Below are 19,853 nucleotides of genomic sequence, written 5' to 3'. Positions count from 1 at the left end.
TTATGCCCAGACTATGTGATTTTACAAAGAAGACAAAAGTAACAATTGTGTTTGGATGCGAGTCATTTATCCTCCCCTTTGAGCAATGTGTCTTGGAAAATAGGATTACACAGGATATACGGCACAGAAACACACCATTCGGCCCAACCAGTCCATGCCGGCGTTTATGCTCCACTCGAGCCTCCTCCCGTCTTTCCCCATCTAACTCTATCAGCATAACCCTCTATTCCCTTCTCCCTCATAGGCTTGTCTAGCCTCCCCTTAAATGTATCGATACTATTCGCTTCAACCACTCCCTGTGATAGCGAGTTCCACATTCTCCCCACTCTCTGGGTAAAGAAGTTTCTCCTGAATTCCCTATTTGATTTCTTGGTGACTATCTTATATTGATGGCCTCTAGTTATGCTCTTCCCCACAAGTGGAAACACTCTCTGTATCTACTCTAGCAAAACCTTTCATAATTTTAAAGACCTTTCATGAAATTAGGTCACCCCTCAGCCTTTTTTCAAGAGAAAAGAGACCCAGCCTGTCCATCCTTTCCTGACAGGTATACCCTCTCATTTCTGCTATTACCCTTGTAAATCCTCTCTGCACCCTCTCCAGTGCCTCTATATCCTTTTTATAATATGGTGACCAGAAGTGTACGCAGTGCTCCAAGTGTGGTCTAACCAAGGTTCGATACAAGTTTAGCATAACTTCACTACTTTTCCATTCTATAACAATTCAATTCTATAACAATCGATCCCAATAATTTAACCCAATAGGTTAATGTCTTAAGTCCAATTTTGTCAGCACGCTGCGACATTCGATGTCTGCAAATAACAGGAGATAAATTCTTAAAACTGCTGGATCTCTTGCTCTGCCATCAACCTCTTATCAAACTGGAGCTGGCATTGCCTAATATGGTCGTCTCTGGCTGCTGCACAATCCAGAGACACAAGTCTGCATTTTCTTCAACACACATCAACAACGTTAGAAGCAGTAAAAACACTGGCCTTCCTGGGGCAGCACAAACCACTAGTCTCCAGACTTTTCTTATCCCAACATCATATTTCTGATCGAAACATTCGATGATGAAAATATCCAAGGCCAGTTGGTTGCAAACATCAGCTGTTGCTCAGTGAAATCTCTCTCTCTCTCTAATGATACCAACCACATTTTCCCCGATATCGAATGAACTAAACATGAACACCTTTCAAAAGCTGAATTAACCGAGGTCCATATGTCAACACCCCTCTCATCTTCCATTCACTTTAGTTGAAAGGAAACCGACAGATTGGACCAGTCAGGATTTGAAAGATATTTACAACAGATTCTAGATGTTCTTAGAGTCGGGATCTTTCTCTATTCTGTCCACTCGAGGAGTTAGATAACAGACTTTCTCCTGTGAATATAGAGCTGGGGTATTGGGCCGTGGATGTGTTCACTTGTTCACTCTAAATCTTTGCCAATTATTTGATGTGATCTGTTTAATTGTACGTAATTTAAAAAAATACACTTACTGAGAGGATTCAAATTTAAATTGAAAGCAGGTTTGCAGGCGTGATGCTCTATTCACACATCAAAGGTGAGAGAGATGCTGTTGGACACACGCTAAGTCCAGTAGCTGAACGTGATTAACAGACTGGGTTTTGTGTTTAGTAATCTCGGGCGTGTTACCGAGACCTTCCCTGGATACCAAGGCTAGGAGAGGCACTCTGGAAGGTATGGGGAGCTGGGACTTGTCCATGAGAGTAACCGAAGGTAGGAGAACTGAAATAATCTCGAGTTAGAAAGGAGAAAAGGCCCAAAAATGGAGCAGTTGGTAACAGGACATCAATTAGTCTCCTCTTGGAGACATCAAATATCGCCACACTGTGTTATTTGAAATATCAAAATACTAAACTCCAGCCCAGTTATAGGGGTTATTAACATCAGCAGAAACAAACTCCAACTGTCAGAATGGACATGATTCAGTCGGGATGTGATTGAAAGCAGCAATAACAGCAGAATCCAACCCCGGTCACTTGTGAACTCGCTGGTGTCTCAGTAGGTGGGATGAAGTAGTGAATCCTTTCTCACAGTTGGAGCGGGTGAACGGCCTCTCCCCAGTGTGAACACGCTGATGAGTTAGAATGTTGGATAACTGAGTGAATCCCTTCCCACACTCGGAGCAGGTGAACGGCCTCTCCCCCATGTGAACTCGCTGGTGTCTCAGCAGATGGGATGAAGTAGTGAATCCTTTCACACAGTTGGAGCAGGTGAACGGCCTCTCCCCAGCGTGACTGCGCCGATGAATTTCCAGATTAGATGGGTAAATGAATTCCTTCCCACAGTGCCCACATTTCCACGGTTTCTCCGTGGTGCGGGTGTCCTTGTGTCTCTCCAGGTTGGACTATCAATTGAAGTCTCGTCCACACACAGAACATGTGAACGGTTTCTCCCCGCTGTGAATGGTGCGATGTTTTTCCAGGCTGTGTAACTGGTTAAAGCTCTTTCTACAGTCAGTGCACTGGAACACTCTCACTCGGGTGTGTGTGTCTTGGTGCTTTTCCAGTCACATTGATGTTTGAAATCTTTTCCCAGACAGAACAGACAAACAATTCTCCTTCCAAATTCAAAGGCCGACGATATTCAGGTCCTGATGAATTGAGTGACTGACAGATCTTGACATGATGTTTGGTTCAAGATTCCGTCTGCAAATCCTTGCCTTCTAATACCCTGTAAAAGGAGTTTACAACACTCATCACTGTAAGTACAGGACAGAAATTCAGAACAGACAATTCTAGTTTCTATGGAACATTCTTTCCTCTCTTGTTCCCCCAAAGCTGTAAATCCCCGTCCCACACATTGTCCCTCCTCCCTGTGCTAAAATACAAAACAATCACACATCTCAGGACAGTTTGTCTTTTGCTCCCCTCCCTCTCCTCGCCTGAAGGTGCTGATTTTGGCTAGGTTCAGTTCTACACTCACTGGTTCCCCTCCCTCTCCTCCCCTGAAGGTGCTGACTCTGGCTGGCTTCAGTTTTACACTCACTGGTTCTCCTCCCTCTCCTGCCCTGAAGGTGCTGACTCTGGCTGGGTTCAGTTCTTCACTCACTGGTTCCCCTCCCTCTCCTGCCCTCAAGCTACTAACTCTGGCTGGCTTCAGTTCTACACTCACTGGTTCCCTTCCCTCTCCTCCCCTGAAGGTGCTGACTCTGGCTGGGTTCAGTTCTACAGTCACTGAGTCCCCTCTCTCCCTCTGGTTAACAAAATGGAGGCTCGTGGAACAGGTTGGTTAGTGGCAGCTTGGATAAGGAATTGGCTTAAGGACAGAAAACAGCGAGTTGTGGTAAATGGCTGTTCTTCAGCCTGGAGGATGGTAGACAGTGATGTTCCCCAATGGTCAGTACTATATATAAATGACCTGGATATTGGAATACAAAGTAGAATTTCTAAATTTGCCAATGACACCAAACATGGGGGGTCTGGCAAACAGTGAGGATGATACCAATCGACTGCAACAGGACATACATAGAAAGGGTAACAGAATGGGCAGACAAGTGGCAGATGGAATTTAATACAGAGAAGTGCGAGGTGATGCACTTTGGTAGCAGGAACAGGGAGAGGCAATATACACTTAATGGCACAATTTTAACGAGTGTGCAGGGACAGAGGGACCTGGGAGTTAATGTGCATAGGTCCCTGAAGGTGGCAGGACATATTCAGAGAGTGGTGAACAAAGCATATGGGATCTTGGGTTTCATAAATAGAGGTATTGAGTACAAAAGTAGAGAACTGCTGGTTAGGCCACAACTGGAGTATTGCATTCAGTTCTGGTCACCACACTTTAGAAAGGATGTGAAGGCCCTTGAGAGGGTGCAGATGAGATTTACCAGAATGGTTCCGGGGATGGGGTATGTTAGCTACAAGGATAGGTTGGAGAAGCTGGATTTGTTTTAACTGGAGCAAAGGAAGTTGAGGGGTGATTTGATAGAGGTGTACAAGATTATGACGGGTTTGGATAGGCTAGACGGGGTAAGGCTGTTCCCACTAGTTGATGGTACAAGGACTAGGGGAGCCAGATTTAAGGTTTTGGGCAAGAGATACAGGGGGGATGTGAGGAAAAACTTTTTACGCAGCAAGTGGTGATGATCTGGAACTCGCTGCCAATGAAAGAGGTGGAAGCGGACACACTCAATGTTTTCAAGGGGTGACTGGATAGGCACTTGAGGGAAATAAACTTGCAGGGCTACGGGGATAGAGCAGGGCAATGGGACTGCTCTACAGAGAGCCGGCACGGACTCGATGGGCCGAATGGCCTCCTTCTGTGCCGTTATAACATTACTCCTCCCCTGAAGGTGCTGAGTCTGGCTGTGTTCAGTTCTACACTCACTGGTTCCCCTCCCTCTCCTCCCCTGAAGGTGCTGACTCTAGCTGGGTTCAGTTCTACACTCACTGGTTCACCTCCCTCTCCTCCCCTGAAGGTGCTGACTCTAGCTGGGTTCAGTTCTACACTCACTGGTTCACCTCCCTCTCCTCCCCTGAAGGTGCTGACTCTGGCTGGGTTCAGTTCTGCACTCACTGGTTCCCCCCCTCTCCTCCCCGAAGGCAGGTTATTATCTGAACGGCAATAGATTGGGGGAAGGGGAAGTGCAACGAGACCTGGGTGTCCTTGTGCACCAGTCGTTGAAGGGAAGCATGCAGGTGCAAGAGGCGGTTAAGAAGGCAAATGGTATGTTGGCCTTCGTAGCGAGAGGGTTCGAGTACAGGAACAAGGATGTCTTGCTGCAGTTGTACAGGGCCTTGGTGAGACTACATCTTGAGTATTGTGTGCAGTTTTGGTCGCCTTATCTGAGGAAGGAAGTTCTTGCCATGGAGGGAGTGCAGTGAAGGTTCACCAGGCTGATACCTGCGATGGCAGGGATGACGTATGAGGAGAGATTGGGTCGATTGGGCTTATACTCGCTGGAGTTTAGAAGAATGACAAGGGATCTCATTGAAACTTATAAAATTCTAACAGGACTAGACAGACTAGATGCAGGAAGGATGTTCCCGATGGTCGGGGAGTCCAGAACCAGGGGTCACAGTCTAAGAATAAGGGGTTAGCCATTTAGGACAGAGATGAGGAGGAATTTCTTCACCCAGAGAGTGGTGAACCTGTGGAATTCTCTACTACAGAAGGCAGTAGAGGCCAATGCATTAAATATATTCAAGAAGGAGTTGGATATATTTCTTAAGGCTAAAGGGATCAAGGGATATGGGGAGAAGGCAGGGACAGGGTGCTGAATTTGGATGATCAGCCATGGTCTCATTGAATGGCGGAGCAGGCGCGAGGGGCCGAATGGCCTACTCCTGCTCCTATCTTCTATGTTTCTATGAAGGTTATGACTCTGGCTGGGTTCAGTTCACTCAGTGGGATGCTGAAGCCCCGTCCACTAATGGGTCCTTTACAAAAATGGCCGCGCACGCGCTCTACCTTTTGATGAAGCAAGTCTGCGATAAACACATCTACAGCTTTCCTTTACAAAGATGGCCGCAATCAGCCTCGGCCTATTAGCAGGAAAAAGCCCCGGAGTTGCAAACGCGGAACCTGTAAGTTCTCAGTCGGGACTTGCCGCCTACACCAAGTGTTTATGAAGCCCGCCCACCGAGTGCGTTACCTCCCTGCACCCCGCTGAATCGTAATCGACGCAAAAATCGCATCTCCCGCCTTTGTCCACTTCTGGTACCCGCACAGCTCGTCTCAGTGACACTGCGCATGCGCCGAATATTGGCGGGAAGTGCGCATGCGCACTGTGCTCTTCCAGCTGTTATAGGGCACATTCTCCCCCGGGGCGCTTGCTGGGGACACGCCCCGCCATTGAAAGTGCCAATTCGTGAATGGAGAATGAGTTTCCGTGATCCGAAAGAGAGAAAATTAATCAGTAATTCACACAGAAACCCACTCTGCCATGGTTCTGTCCTGGATGTGATTAATAACAGAATCCAAACCCCTGCAGTCACATGTGAACTCACTGGAGTCTCAGCAGGTGGGGTGAATTTCTTCCCACACAGAGGATATTGAAACCGCCTTTCTCCAGCATCAATGCGCTGATCGTGCATCAGTTTATTTGAACTTTGAAAGCTTTTCTCACATTCAGAGTATTTACAGCAACAGTTCTCAATTTGGATATTCTGGAGTGTCAAGAAGTGGGACAACGGAGTGAATCCCTTCCCACACGTGACGTATCTAAACGGTCTCTCGCAGGTGTGACTGTGCTGGTGTGTCAGTAAATGGGATGGTCGATTGAATCACTTTCCACATACAGAGCAGTGAATAGATTCTCCCCCTTATGAACATATTAGTGTTGGAATGGATGAGATGAGTGAATGACTAAAGATGCTGAGGAGAAAAGACAAGGAAGCAGTGCAGGAAAGTGATTGGGGTAAGGATAACCAGATTGTGTCAGGAAGGGACAGTGCGTACAGACAAAGGAGTGCATTAACAAATAGGGTCCGGGTAAGAAAAAATACTAATAAGACACATAGGGGCATAGTACAAAAAAATGTTAAGATGTCTAAAAATGTTAAAAGGACAAATCTAAAGGCACTATATCTGAATGCACGAAGCATTCGTAATAAGGTAGACGAATTAACAGCACAAATAGATGTAAACAGATACAATATAATTGCGATTATGGAGACATAGCTGCAGGGTTACCAAGGCTGGGAGCTGAATATCCAAGGATATTCGATATTTAGGAAGGATAGGCGAAAAGGAGGTGGGGTGGCCTCGTTAGTAAAGGATGAATTCAGAGCAATAGTGAGAAAGGATATTGGCACAGAAAATCAAGATGTAGAATCAGTCTGGGTGGAGCTAAGAAGCACCAAGGGGCAGAAAACATTAGTGGGAGTTGTCTATAGGCCTCCAAACAGTAGTGGTAATGTAGGGGATGGCATAAAACAGGAAATTAGAGATGCATGTAACAAGGGTACTACAGTAATCAGCGTGACTTTAATCTACATCGAGACTGGCCAAACCAAATTAGCAATACTACTGTAGAGGATGAATTCCTGGCGTGTGTACGAGATGTTTTTTTAGACCAGTACATTGAGGAGCCAACTAGGGAACAGGCAATCCAAGATTGGGTATTGTGTAATGAGAAGGGGTTAATTAATAATCTTGTTGTGCGGGGTCCTTTAGGGAAGAGTGACCATAACATGATAGAATTCTTCATTAAGATGGAAAGTGAAGAAGTCCAATCCAAAACTAGGGTCCTAAATCTAAACAAAGGAAACTACGAAGGTATGAGGAGTGAGTTGGCTATGATAGATTGGGGAGCTTCATTAAAAAGCATGATGGTGGATAGGCAATGGCTAACATTTAGGAACGAATGCATGAATTGCAACAGTTATACATTCCTTTCTGGCGCAAAATCACAAAAGGAAAAGTGGCCCAACCATGGCTAACAAAAGAAATTAAGGATGGTATTAGATCCAAAGAGAAGTCATATAAAGCTGCCAGAAAAAGTAGCAAGCCTGAGGATTGGGGACAGTTTAGAGTTCAGCAAAAAAGGAACAAGAGATTGACTGAGAGGGGAAAGATAGAGTATAAGAGTAAACTTGCAAGGAACATTAAAGCAGACTGTAAAAGCTTCTACACGTATGTAAAAAGAGAAAGATTAGTGAAGACAAATGTAGGCCCCTTACAGTCAGAAACTGGAGAATTTATAATGGGGAACAAGGAAATGGTATGGCAATTAAACAAATACTTTGGTTCTGTCTTCACGGAAGAGGACACAAATAACTTCCCAGAAATGCTAGGGAACCAAGGGTTTAGTGAAAAGGAGGAATTAAAGAAAATTAGTATTAGTAAAAAAAAAAAATTGTGCTGGAGAAATTAATGGGACTGAAAGCTGATAAATCCCCAGGGCATGATAATCCACATCCCAGAGTACCAAAAGAGGTAGCTATGGAAATAGTGGATACATTGGTTGTCCTCTTCCAAAATCAAAGTCAACATGGATTTATGAAAGGGAAATCGTGTTTGACAAACCTACTGGAGTTTTTTGAAGATGTAACTGGTAGAATAGATAAGGGAGAACCAGTGGATGTGGTGTATTTGGATTTTCAGAAGGCCTTTGATAAAGTCCCACATAAGAAGTTAGTGTGCAAAACTAAAGCACCTCGGATTGGGGGTAATATACTGGCATGGATTGAAAATTGGTTAACAGACAGGAAACAGAGAGTAAGAATAAATGGGTCTTTTTCAGGGTTGCAGGCGGTAACTAGTGGGGTACCGCAGGGATCAGTGCTTGGGCCCCAGCTATTCACAATACATATCAATGATTTGGATGAGGGAACCAAATGTTATATTTCCAAGTTTGCTGATGACACGAAACTAGGTGAGATTATAAGTTGTGAGGAGGTTGAAGAGAGGCTGCAATGTGATTTAGACAAGTTGAGTGAGTGGGAAATTACAAGGCAAATGCAGTATAACGTGGATAAATGTGAAGTTATCCACTTCGGTAGGAAAAACAGAAAGGCAGAGTCTTATTTAAATGGTGCTAGATTGGGAAATGCTGATGTACAAAGGGACCTGGGTGTCTTTGTACACCAGTCACTGAAAGCAAACATACAGGTTCAGCAAGCAGTTAGGAAGGCAAATGGTATGTTGGCCTTCATTACAAGAGGATGAGAGTACAGGAGCAAGGATGTCTTACTACAGTTATACAGGGCCTTGGTGAGACCACAGCTGGAGTACTGTGTGCAGTTTTGGTCTCCTGACCTAAGAAAGGATATACTTGCCATAGAGAGAGTGCAGCGAAGGTTCACCAGACTGATTCCTGGGATGGCAGGACTGTCGTATGAGGAGAGATTGGGTCGACTAGGCTTGTATTCACTAGAGTTTAGAAGAATGAAAGGGGATCTCACTGAAACGTATACAATTCTGACAGGGCTAGACAGACAGGATGCAGGGAGGATGTTTCTCCTGGCTGGGGGGTCTAGAACGAGGGGTCACGGTCTCAGGATACGGGGTAGGACATTTAGGACATGAGATGAGGAGAAATGTCTTCACTCAGAGGTGGTGAACCTGTGGAATTCTCTACCACAGAAGGGTGTGGAGGCCAAGTCACTGAATATATTTCAGAAGGAGATAGATAGATTTCTAGACACAAAAGGCATCAAGGGGTATGGGGAGTGAGCGGGAATATGGTATTAGATAGAGGATCAGCCATGATCATATTGAATGGCAGAGCAGGCTCGAAGGACCGAATGGCCTACTCCTGCTCCTAATTTTCTATGTTACATGTCAAGCTTTAATTTGAGGGTCTATTTACCAAATACACTAACCATGATGACAGAAGGCTATTAGAAAATTGACAAATGCGTTTCTTTCACCCATTCCAGGACTCCCCAGATGAGCCATGGGGGATTTCCTGCTCTTTATTACAGGGGGTCACGGCTGCTAGCCGCCGGTGCAAAGATGAGGTCAAGGCCCACCTTGATATTCGGCTCCCTTGTGCACATGACAATCCACCCTCCCGCAAGAAGCGAGACTCCCTCCTTAGCCAACCCCCGAAGGGATATTGTAAACGATTGAAAATTGACTACACAGGCGAGCTGCCTCAGACGGCATGGGCAAATAAATATCTTCTAGTTACTGTTGATTATTTCATTTCGTGGGTCGAAGCTATTCCTTTTCGTCACTGTACTGCTTTAGCGACTACGAAAGCACTTCTTGAACAAGCTCTTTCGCGGTGATGTATAACACAGGCAACAGACAGTGACTGAAATAAAACTGTGAGCTGGGAGACTCGCCATCTTCTGGAAGGACCTGTAAATGACTTGTAGGGACACGTACACCTAAAGATTTATAGGGTGGATTGAAACTTCCGATTATTCCTACTGTTAAGTTTTTCTTCTGTATCTCTGCCTTCCTATTTATGTACTTGAATGTGTGTTGAATTTGTAGTCTGCGGTGCTAAGAGAAATGATACACGATTTTACTAATCACTAATCAGGTGATTTAGATGAATTAACAGCGACAGTGCGTGAAGATGAAGAAACAGTGCGGGAAGATGAAGAAACAGTGCTCTAACAATTACAGGGCTGGCCTAAAAGAATAAACAGGCAGACAGGGGATGGTGCTACAGAACAAGCAGGGTCAGTGACTGAACTGGCAGAAGGGGTCGGGCAGATTAGCAATAAAATTAATACAGTAATCATTCAGAACAACAAAGATTACAAGGAGCAACTGGTCTCACGGGCAATCACGTGCCGTATGTATGGAGGGTTTGCGCTGAATCAGGTTCAGAAAGAGGTGGATGTTGTAGAACACGATAGGATCCAAAATGTTATATTTGCCAAAGATATGAATATCTGGAAATCAGATGGGGATATGGATCGGGGCAATGTGCGAAGATTCAGATCGATGTATGATACCATGGAGCCTTGCAAGAGGAATGACATTATTTTGGGACTGAATCCTGGGACAACAGCAATACATAGAATTAGATAGAACAGAAACAGACCATTCGGCCCAACTAGTCTGTGCTGCTGTTTATGATTCACGCCAGTCTCCTCCCATTGCATCGACCTCATCTCAACCTCTCAGCATATCTTTCTATTCCTGTTTCGCTCGTGTACTCGTCTCTTTCCCTTTGAAAGCATTTAAGCTATTTGTCTCAACTTCTTCCTGTGGCAGCGAGTTCCACTTTCTAACCACTCAGTAAAGATATTTCTCCTTATTTCCCTATTTGATTTTATTAGTAGCTATCTTTTATTTATGGCCCCTTGTTTTGGATTCTCCCACAAGTGGAAACGTTCTCTCCACCTCTCACCAAGCCATTCATAATTTAAAGACATCGATCAGGTCTCTTCTGAAGAGAAAACCACAACCTGTTCATTCTTTCCAATAGCTAATCTCAGTTCTGGTGCCATCCTTGCAAATCTTTTTGGCACTTCCTGAAGCGAGGAACATAAGAAATAGGAGCAGGAGTTGGTCATTTGACCCTTGGAGCCTGGTCCGCCATTCAAGGTGGTCATGGCTGATCTTCTACCTCATCGCCACTTTCCTTCACTATCCGCATATCCCTCGATTCCATTAATACTCAAAAATCTATCGATCTCGGTCTTGAATCTACTCAATGATGAGCCTCCACAGCCCTCTGGGCTAGAGATTCCCAAACCTGAGTGAAGACATTTCTCCGCATCTCAGTCTCCGAATAAGGGATCAGCCATTTAGGACTGTGACCCCTAGTTCTAGAGTCCCCAGCCAGGGGAAAGATCCTCCTGCATCTACCCTGTCAGACTTCAATGAGATCACCTGTGATTACAGCTTAGGAGAAACTCTACACGCACGGGGCCCTTCATGTGGTCAACATTCTCGCTTACACCAACCAGAATGACTAAAATTGGAGATTAGATATTGCTGCCTGCAAGGGCCCACAATGTCACAGAAATTCAAGTAAACATTGCCCCCGACAGAAGCAGACTGTTGTAAGTGACGGGAATGTTAGCACGGACAGGAAAGTAGGCTTCGAGGATGCAACCAGGTTATTTCGGAGCCTCAAGTTGGGAAATGCAAGTATAGGTGTAGAAAGTAGAAAACCCATGGTGAGCTTTGTAAATATGTCCACATATTAACACGCATCAGCTACCGGTTATACAGGGACAGGCCTGGAAAAGGTGGAAACATTCTCATTAGCCATCCAATAGAAAATGTAGCAAATCAGTCAGAGATAGGAGAACTTATAGTGGGGAATGAGGAAATGGCAGAGAACTTAAATACTTTGTTTGTCTTCACGGAGGAAGACAAAAAAAACTCCCAGAAATACGAGAAAACCACAGGTATAGCAAGAATGAAGAAATTAGTAAAAAAAAAATACTAGCAAAATTAATGGGACTAAAAGTCGATAAATCCCAAAGGACCGGATGACCTACATCCTAGGGTTTTGAAAGAGGTGGCCGTTAGTATAGTGGACGCATTAGTTGTCATCTTCCAAAATTCTATAGATACTGGAACAATTCCTGCAGATTGGAGGATAGCAAATGTAACCCCGCTATTTACAAAAGGAGGGAGATAAAACGGGGGAACTACAGACCTGTTAGCCTCACATCAGTAGTTGGGAAAATGCTGGAATCTGTCATAAAGGATGCAATAACTGCGCACTTAGAAACTAATAGTAAGATTGGGCAGAGTCAACATGGATTTATGAATGGGAAGTCCTGTTTGACAAACCAATTGGAGGATGTAACTAGTGGAGTAGACAAAAGGGGAACCGGTAGATGTGGCGTATTTGGATTTTCAAAAGGCCTTCGATAAGTTCACAAGAGGTTGGTGAACAACATTAGGGCACATGGATTTGGGGGCAATATACTAACATGGATTGAAAATTGGTTAACAGACAAAACAAAGTAGGGATAAATGGGTCTTTCAGGATGGCAGGCTGTGACTAGTGGGGTACCGCATGGAGCGGTGCTTGGGCCCCAGCTATTACAATCTATATCAATGATTTGGATGAGGGGGACAATTTATATCAATGATTTGGATGAGGGGGACTAAGTGTAACAATTCCAAATTTGCTGCTGATGAAGTTAGGTGGCAGTGTCAGTTGAGGATGTGAAGAGGCGTCAAGGGGATCTCGACAGGCTCAGTGAGTGGGCAAAAACATGGCAGATGGAATATAATGTGGATAAACCTTGGTAGAAAAAAGGCACAGTATTTCCTGAATGGCAAAAGATTGGGAAATGCAGATGCTCAAAAGGGACCTGGCTGTCCTTGTACATGAGTCACTGAAAGTGAATGTGCAGGCGCAGCAAGCCATTAGGAAGGGAAATGATATGTTGGCCTTCATTTCAAGAGGATTTGAGTACAGGAGTAAAGAAGTCTTACTCCAATTATATAGGGCCTTGGTGAGACCACACCTGGAGTACTGTCTATAATTTTGGTCTCCTTACCCAAGGAAGGATATACTTGCCAGAGGAAGTGCAACGAAGGTTCACGAGATTGATTCCTGGGATGGTGGGACTGTCGTGTGAGAAGAGATTGAGTAAACAAGGCCTGTATTCTCTTGAATTCTGAAGAATGAGGGGGGAATCTCATTGAAGCGCACAAAATTATTACAGTGCTTGATAGGGTGGATGCTGGGAGAATGTTTCCCTTGGCTGGAGAGTCTAGAACCAGGGGCCACTCAGGACTGAGATGAGAAAACATTTCTTCAGAGGGTGGTGAATCTTCGGAATTCTCGGGAGGCTCAGTCATGGGTATATTCAAAACAGAAGTCGATAGATTTCTGACTAGTAAGAGCATCAAGGGATATGGCGATAGGGCCGCTAATGGAATTGAGGCAGATCAGCCATGATCTCATTGAATGGCAGAGCAGGCTGGAAGGGCTGAATAGCCTACTCCTGCTCCTATTTCTTCTCTTAAGTGACTCTGATGTGGGATGAATACGCTTGTTTTAGGAATTTACTGGGAAGAGATAAAATGGACATAACCGATCCACGGTTTCTCGTTAGTGATTAAACAGAGGTTACTGTGCAGGCGACATTGCATTTCCTACATTACAACAGTGACTAGACTTCAAAAAGTGTTTCATTGGCTGTGAAATTCTTTAGGACGTCCCGCGGTCGTGAAAGGCGCGATACAAGTGCAAGTCTTTAGGCCTGTTGGAGAGAAAGTACACTGACATAATAGCGTTAACCCAGGACCAAATTAACCATATACAAAAAGGTAGAGCTCCTGGGGGGACTGTGTTAGTCTTAGCAGTTAATGACGACACACTGTCTAGCTGTTGACGGGAGTCACTGGTATGTGATTTATAATGTTAGAACTGGTATTTACCTCACACGGCGTATAATGGGTTAGGTTATTATCTCAGTGACGATTTAATATACGGTGCTCACTAGAGTTTCAATGTTTCCTATTAGAGGTAAAGTATGTATAGCAATACCCCCCCAATATCTCCCATAGTGACATTTTATCTGGAGGAAGTAAGTGGGAAGGAGAGTGGTTGGGCTGCTGATCAACCTGGAGACAAATGGATGTGGAGAGGGACTGTACGGTCTGACACCGCTCTCATTTACAGACGCTCCCTGAACCATAATTTCTGCTTTCCAAGTATTTATCTTAAAAAAAAACTGCATTTAAAGCCAGTGTGCTCTTCGGCAGTGTCGTGGTGATGTCACTAATAATCCAGATAATGGGTTTAAAATCGCACTAGGCTTGTGAATTTGAGTCCAGTTTATAATAAAAGTTGACATCCGAAAAAAAACTGACCACGATGCGGTCAGATTGTCGTAACTACCCAAATGGTTCGCTAATGTCTTTTAGGGAAAGGAAGCTGCCGTCCTTACCTGGTCTGGCCTATGTGATTCCAGTCTCACCAACACGGCTGCTCTCGGAAGTGCCCCAGCAAGCCATTCAGTTGCATCACATCGCAGCAAATACCACCGTCACTGGGTCAAACAGCGCTGTGGGAGCACCTTCACCACAGGGACTGCAGCGGTTCAAGGCGGCAGCCCATCACCACCTGCTCAGGGCAACAATTACCTGCCTTGCTTGTGACACCCTTATCCAGAGAATGACACGAACATAAGAAATAAGGGCAGGAATAGGCCATTCGGCCCCCGAGCCTGCTCCGCCATTCAATAAGATCATGGCTGATCTGATCTTGGCCTCAACTCCACCTCCCGGCCTCAACTCCCCATAACCCTCGACTCCCTTCCCATTCAGAAATCTGTATCTCCACCTGAAAAGAAATCCACCGACTCCACCGCCACAGCTCTCTGGGGTAGAGAATGCCAAAGATTCACGACCCTCAGAAATTCCTCCTCAGTTTTAAATGGGCGACTCCTTATTCTGAAACTATGCCCCCTAGTTCTAGATTCCCCACGAGGGGAGCATCCTCGCTGCATCTACCTTGTCAAGCCCTCAATCTTACGTTTTAATAAGATCATGTAGGAACGGGCGTTCCTATCTGAATAAGGTATTCGACTCGATGAATCAAAGCAACAGTTTTTAATGAACGAAGTTAACAGGGAAACTACAGAAGAAACGGTACACAGGTCTATTCAGCTTGCTGTGCACTCGACGACTACTGGAAGCTGACGTTATGAGGTCATCGCATTCTTTGCGCCACTGGTGGTCACGTGATCGGCGTCATGACGTCATCACAGAGTGCAGGAAAACAATACAGTAGTTAACAGGCAGTTTAAAAAGGTGCAATCCGCGGCTGCAGTACACTGTAGTTAAAGGGATTATTACTAATTGTAACAGGCGCCCCCCCCCAGAATCCACTTTAACGGACATTGTCAACCGAGTAGGAGGCTTAATGATCCTGGCTGAACGGCGATGAAACTCCGGCAGCGGAAACGGGACGTTAGTAGAAGAAGCAGTGCCGGATTGCTGCAGAAACAGCGTTTCGGGTGGGGCAGAAATGGTAGGCAGAGGTGCAGCTGCGTCTGAGGCTGGATCGGGCTGTTCGACAGCGGGCTGGTGCACAGCTGGTCTGGCGGCTGGGGCAAGGCGATTGGGCAGCCACGAGAGGCTCACTCCGATCCAGGTGGGCTGGTTTGAGCCGGTCAATAGAGATGGTATCAGACTTTCCACCGACTTCAACTGAAAAACTTTTCCCCCGATGAGATGACACGAAAAGGTCCGGTATACGGTGGCTTGAGTGGGTCTCTGTGACCGTCCTGTCGAATAAAGACATAGTCCGAACTCATGAGCTCTGTCAGGATGCGAGGCCTCTGCCCGTTATGCTGCGAGGTTGGGATGGGCAGAAAATTCCTAGCTGCCTCCTGATGAAGTAGGAGCTGTGGACCATGGTTCAGTGTGCAGAGGGAGAAAATCACCTAGCACCGAGTGTCTGGCCATAAACCAGTTCAGCCGCTGAAGACTGAAAGATCCTCCTTTGGTGCTGTCCGGAGGCCTAGCATCACCCATGGGAGCCTGTCCACCCAGTTGGGTCCCCTCAAGTTGGCTGGATTGACAATAAGGCCGTGTTGGCTGAGTCGGGCGAAAAGTGTACGTAAGTGTGCCATGTGAGCTGTCGTATCCTTGCTGGCTATTAGGATGTCGTCCAAATATACAAAAATGAAGGGCAGGTCCCGTAATAGAGTCCATGAAACGCTGGAATGCTTGCGCTGCGTTTTTCAGACCGAATGGCATTTCGAAGAGCTCAAAAAGGCCGGACAGAGTGATGACTGCCGTTTTGGGGACGTGTGGAGGGTGCACCGGAACTTGGTGATATCCACGAACGAGATCCACTTTAGAAAATAGTGTTACCAGCCAGATGTGCCGAAAAATCTTGGATGTGGGGAATAGGGTACTTGTCTGGTGTTGTGGCATCGTTTAAGAGTCTGTAATCCCCACAAGGTCGCCATCCGCCGCCTGGTTTGGGTACAATATGCAGTGGGGAGGACCAAGGACTGTCCGAACACCGGATGATTCCCAGGTGCTCCATGGTCTGGAACTCAGCCTTTGCAGCTTCTAATCGCCGTGCCCGAGCATAAAACAGGTGCTCCAGTCATGGAAATATGGTGCTCCACCCCGTGACGTGTGCTTGCAGCCAAAAAGGGGAGCTCCAGGAATTCGCCGAGCAGGCGCGTAAACCCATCTTGCGACAGAACCGCACAGGCCAGGGCGGTGCTGCGGTGGCAGTGCACTGCGTGGAAAGTGGACGCATTAATGAGTCAGCAGTGTTGGACGTCGACCAGCAGACCATTGGCGCAGAAAAAAAAAGTCCCCAGTATGGGCTGCGAGACATTAGCTGTAATAAAGTCACAGACAAAACGCTGACCGGCGAAGGTTAAGTTTACCATCCGTTTCCGGAATGTACGCATGGCAGCGCCATTTATTGCCACGAGGGAAGGCCCCTGGCCGCCGGATAATAGGTCCAGCTTTGAGGCTGGGAGGATGCTGCACTGTGAACCAGTGTTGCACAGGAATCGTTGGCCCATAACAGAATCTGTAACATAAATGAGTTTGCCCGCTGAGCCCGGCGCCATAGCTAACTTGCTATGCTTTTTAGACCTTGTCGTCCGTCCGGGAGGACGCGGGCTTGTTGGAGTGTTTTTTTTTTTTCTTGAGGGAAACTGCAAGGGGGCCAGCAGCAGGGAGCTTTGGCGCCAAAACGGGCGTGGTACGTGCAGCATCCTGCTTGGGGAGGGCTGGGGACAGGTGCTGCGTGGCTGTAAAACATTGCTGAGTAAATGTAAATATCTTGTCTGCCTGTGCAGCAAGTTCAGCACCGTCTGTGATGGCAGTGTTGGCCAAGGCCACCTGAACCAGTTCAGGAAGCTGGCAGAGGAAAAGCTCACGGAATAAAAAACATTGGGGTTCCGCGCCCAACAGCGTGAGCATTTGACTCGTCAGCTCTGACGGTTGAGTCCCCGAGGCCGGGCATGGAAATAAGCTTGCGTGCCCGCTCCGACTTAAGATCAAATACCTGTAGTAAACGGGCTTAAAGCGCTTCGTACTTGCCCTCCTCCGGTTGGCTTCCAAGGATGCTGACGACCCGCGAGGCCGTGGCACTGTCGAGAGCGGCAACCACATAATAACAGGTCGCGTCTGCTGTGACGTCCCGGAGAGCGCACTGCTTCTGCCTGGAAAAACTATGCTGTTGGATGCTGTTCCCAGAACTGCGGCAGTTTAAAGGCGACGGCGTTCGTGTTCATCCTCGAATAAAGTTATCCACCGAGATCGGGGTCACCAATGTAGGAACAGAGGTTCCTATCTGAATAAAGGTATTCGACTCGATGAATCAAATCAACAGGTTTTAATGAACAACGAAGTTAACAGGGAAACTACAAGAGAAACGGTACACAGGTCTAGTCAGCTTGCTGGGTACTCGAGGACTACTGGAAGATTCTGGAAGCTGACGTCATGACGTTCTTCACAGCACTGGTGGTCACGTGATTGGCGTCATGACATCTTCACGTGGAGTGCAGGAAAACACAATATAGTTAACAGGCAGTTTAAAGGTGCAGTCCACGGCTGCACTACACTAGATGAAGGGATTAATACTAATTGTTCTGAGACCCTTGGTGGCTCTGCCACAATCACATCTTTCTTGTAAACTCCAACGATTATAGACCCAAACTGCTCAAATTTCTCAAGACAACCCCTTCAACTCAGGAATTAACCTAAAGAACCTTCTCTGAACTGCCTCCAATGCAAATATATCCCTCCTTAAATAAAAAAAGACCCAAATGCCATTAAAGTCTAAACAATTTGCCTTTATATAGCGCCCATAAGTCAAACGTCCCAAGGCGCTTCACAGGAGTGGCATCAAACAATTTGACTTCGAGCCACAGAAATATTAGGACACGTGACAATAGCTTGGTCAAAGAGGTAGGTTTTACAGAGTCGCTTAATCAATGAGAAATAACCAGAAAGGTGGAGGGGATTAGGGAGGGTGTTCCAAAGCTTAGGGCCTAGGCAACTGAAGGCACGTCCGCCAATTGTGGAAGGATAAAAATTGGGTGTACAAGAGCGCACAGATCTCAGTAGCAGAGAGGGGTTTTAATAAACAAGGGTGAGAATTTTAAATCGAGGCGTTGCCAGACTGGGAGCCAATGTAGATCAGAGGTCACAGGGGTGATGAGTGAAGGGGACTTGCTGCGAGTTAGGATAGTCAAGATTGTGGGTTCAAATCTAGGCTGACACTTGTGCAGGACTGAGGCATTGCTGCACTGTTGGAGGTGCTGTTAAACTGAGGCCAGGCCCGCTCTCAGATGGACGTAAATGATCCCATGGCACCATTTTGAAGAACGAGGGAGTAATCCGCGGTGTCCTGGTCAATATTTATCTCAGTCAAGATCACTTACGGATTATCTTGTAAATTATCACATTGCGGTGCGCAAATTGACTGCCGCATTTTCTACAATACAACAGCTCAAAAGCGCTTTTAGACTGTCCCGAGGTAGCGGAAGGCGCTATATAAAATGAAAGTCAAATAAGGCGCCGAGATTGCGAATGGTCTGGTTCCGCCTCATTCAAAGCCGTCAGGGGGAGTGATGGAGTGGGTTGGCAACCGCAGATTGGGGATTCAGTCTGGCCAGTATTACAGGAAAAATGTTTGAGCATATGCTTGATGTCAGACAAGCAGCGTGACAGCTCAGTCAGGAAGGTTCGAGGGGTACTACTGCGTATCGTCAGGGTAAATGCGATACCGGCACATTTGACTGGGAATTGAATCTGGCGGTGCTGGGCCGGCAGGGGTCCACCTGCATAAAGGCCCACGCACACCAGGGGGCGCAGGAGGTTCGCAAGCGTCTCTGGGATCACCTGGGCCAAGCCAACCAATGACAAAGGGGGATTCCCATTGTGCTCATGGGATTCCAATTACGTAGTGAACCCTCCACAAGCAGAATAGAAATCCTCAAAAATAATTTAAACACTGAAATAAAAGTAAAAGTAAATCAGGTTCAAAATTTATTACCATGTAAACAAAAAAAACTTTAACCAGGAAAAAAAAAATTGACCAATTTTAAATGTAAGCAAATGTAAATAGTTATAAAATTTGTATTTAACAATTATTTAAAGCCTTATGCAGTTGCAAGAAGGCACAAGGGTTTGTGGGTATGGGCTGGGCAGTTGTTGGGCGAATCAGAAAGTTACAGCACGGAAGGAGGCCATTTCAGCCCATCGTGTCCGTGCCGGCCAACAAAGCTATCCAGCCTAATCCCACTTCCCAGCTCTTGGTCCGTAGCCCTGCAGTTTCCAGCATCCCAAGTGCACATCCAAGTACTTATTAAATGTGGCTAGGGTTCCTGCCTCTACCGCCCTTTCAGGCAGTGAGTTCCAGACCTCCACGACCCTCTGGGCGAAGACATTTCCCCTCAAATCCCCTCTAAACCTTCCTCCAATTACTTTAAATCTGTCTCCCCTGGTTTTTGACC

General features: G+C 46.2%; 1 pseudogene; it reads left to right on the top strand.

Annotated features, from left to right (window-relative positions):
• LOC147119599 (uncharacterized) overlaps nt 1-19,853 on the top strand; it is a 343,308-nt pseudogene that overhangs the window by 31,314 nt on the left and 292,141 nt on the right.

This window comes from Somniosus microcephalus, chromosome 4 (genome assembly GCF_052327205.1).
Source record: "Somniosus microcephalus isolate GS21.2 chromosome 4, FLI_Smic_1.0, whole genome shotgun sequence".
NCBI classification, from domain to species: domain Eukaryota; kingdom Metazoa; phylum Chordata; class Chondrichthyes; order Squaliformes; family Somniosidae; genus Somniosus; species Somniosus microcephalus.
The sequence above is the reverse complement of the archived record's forward strand: the minus strand, read 5'-3'. Positions and strand labels throughout refer to the sequence as shown.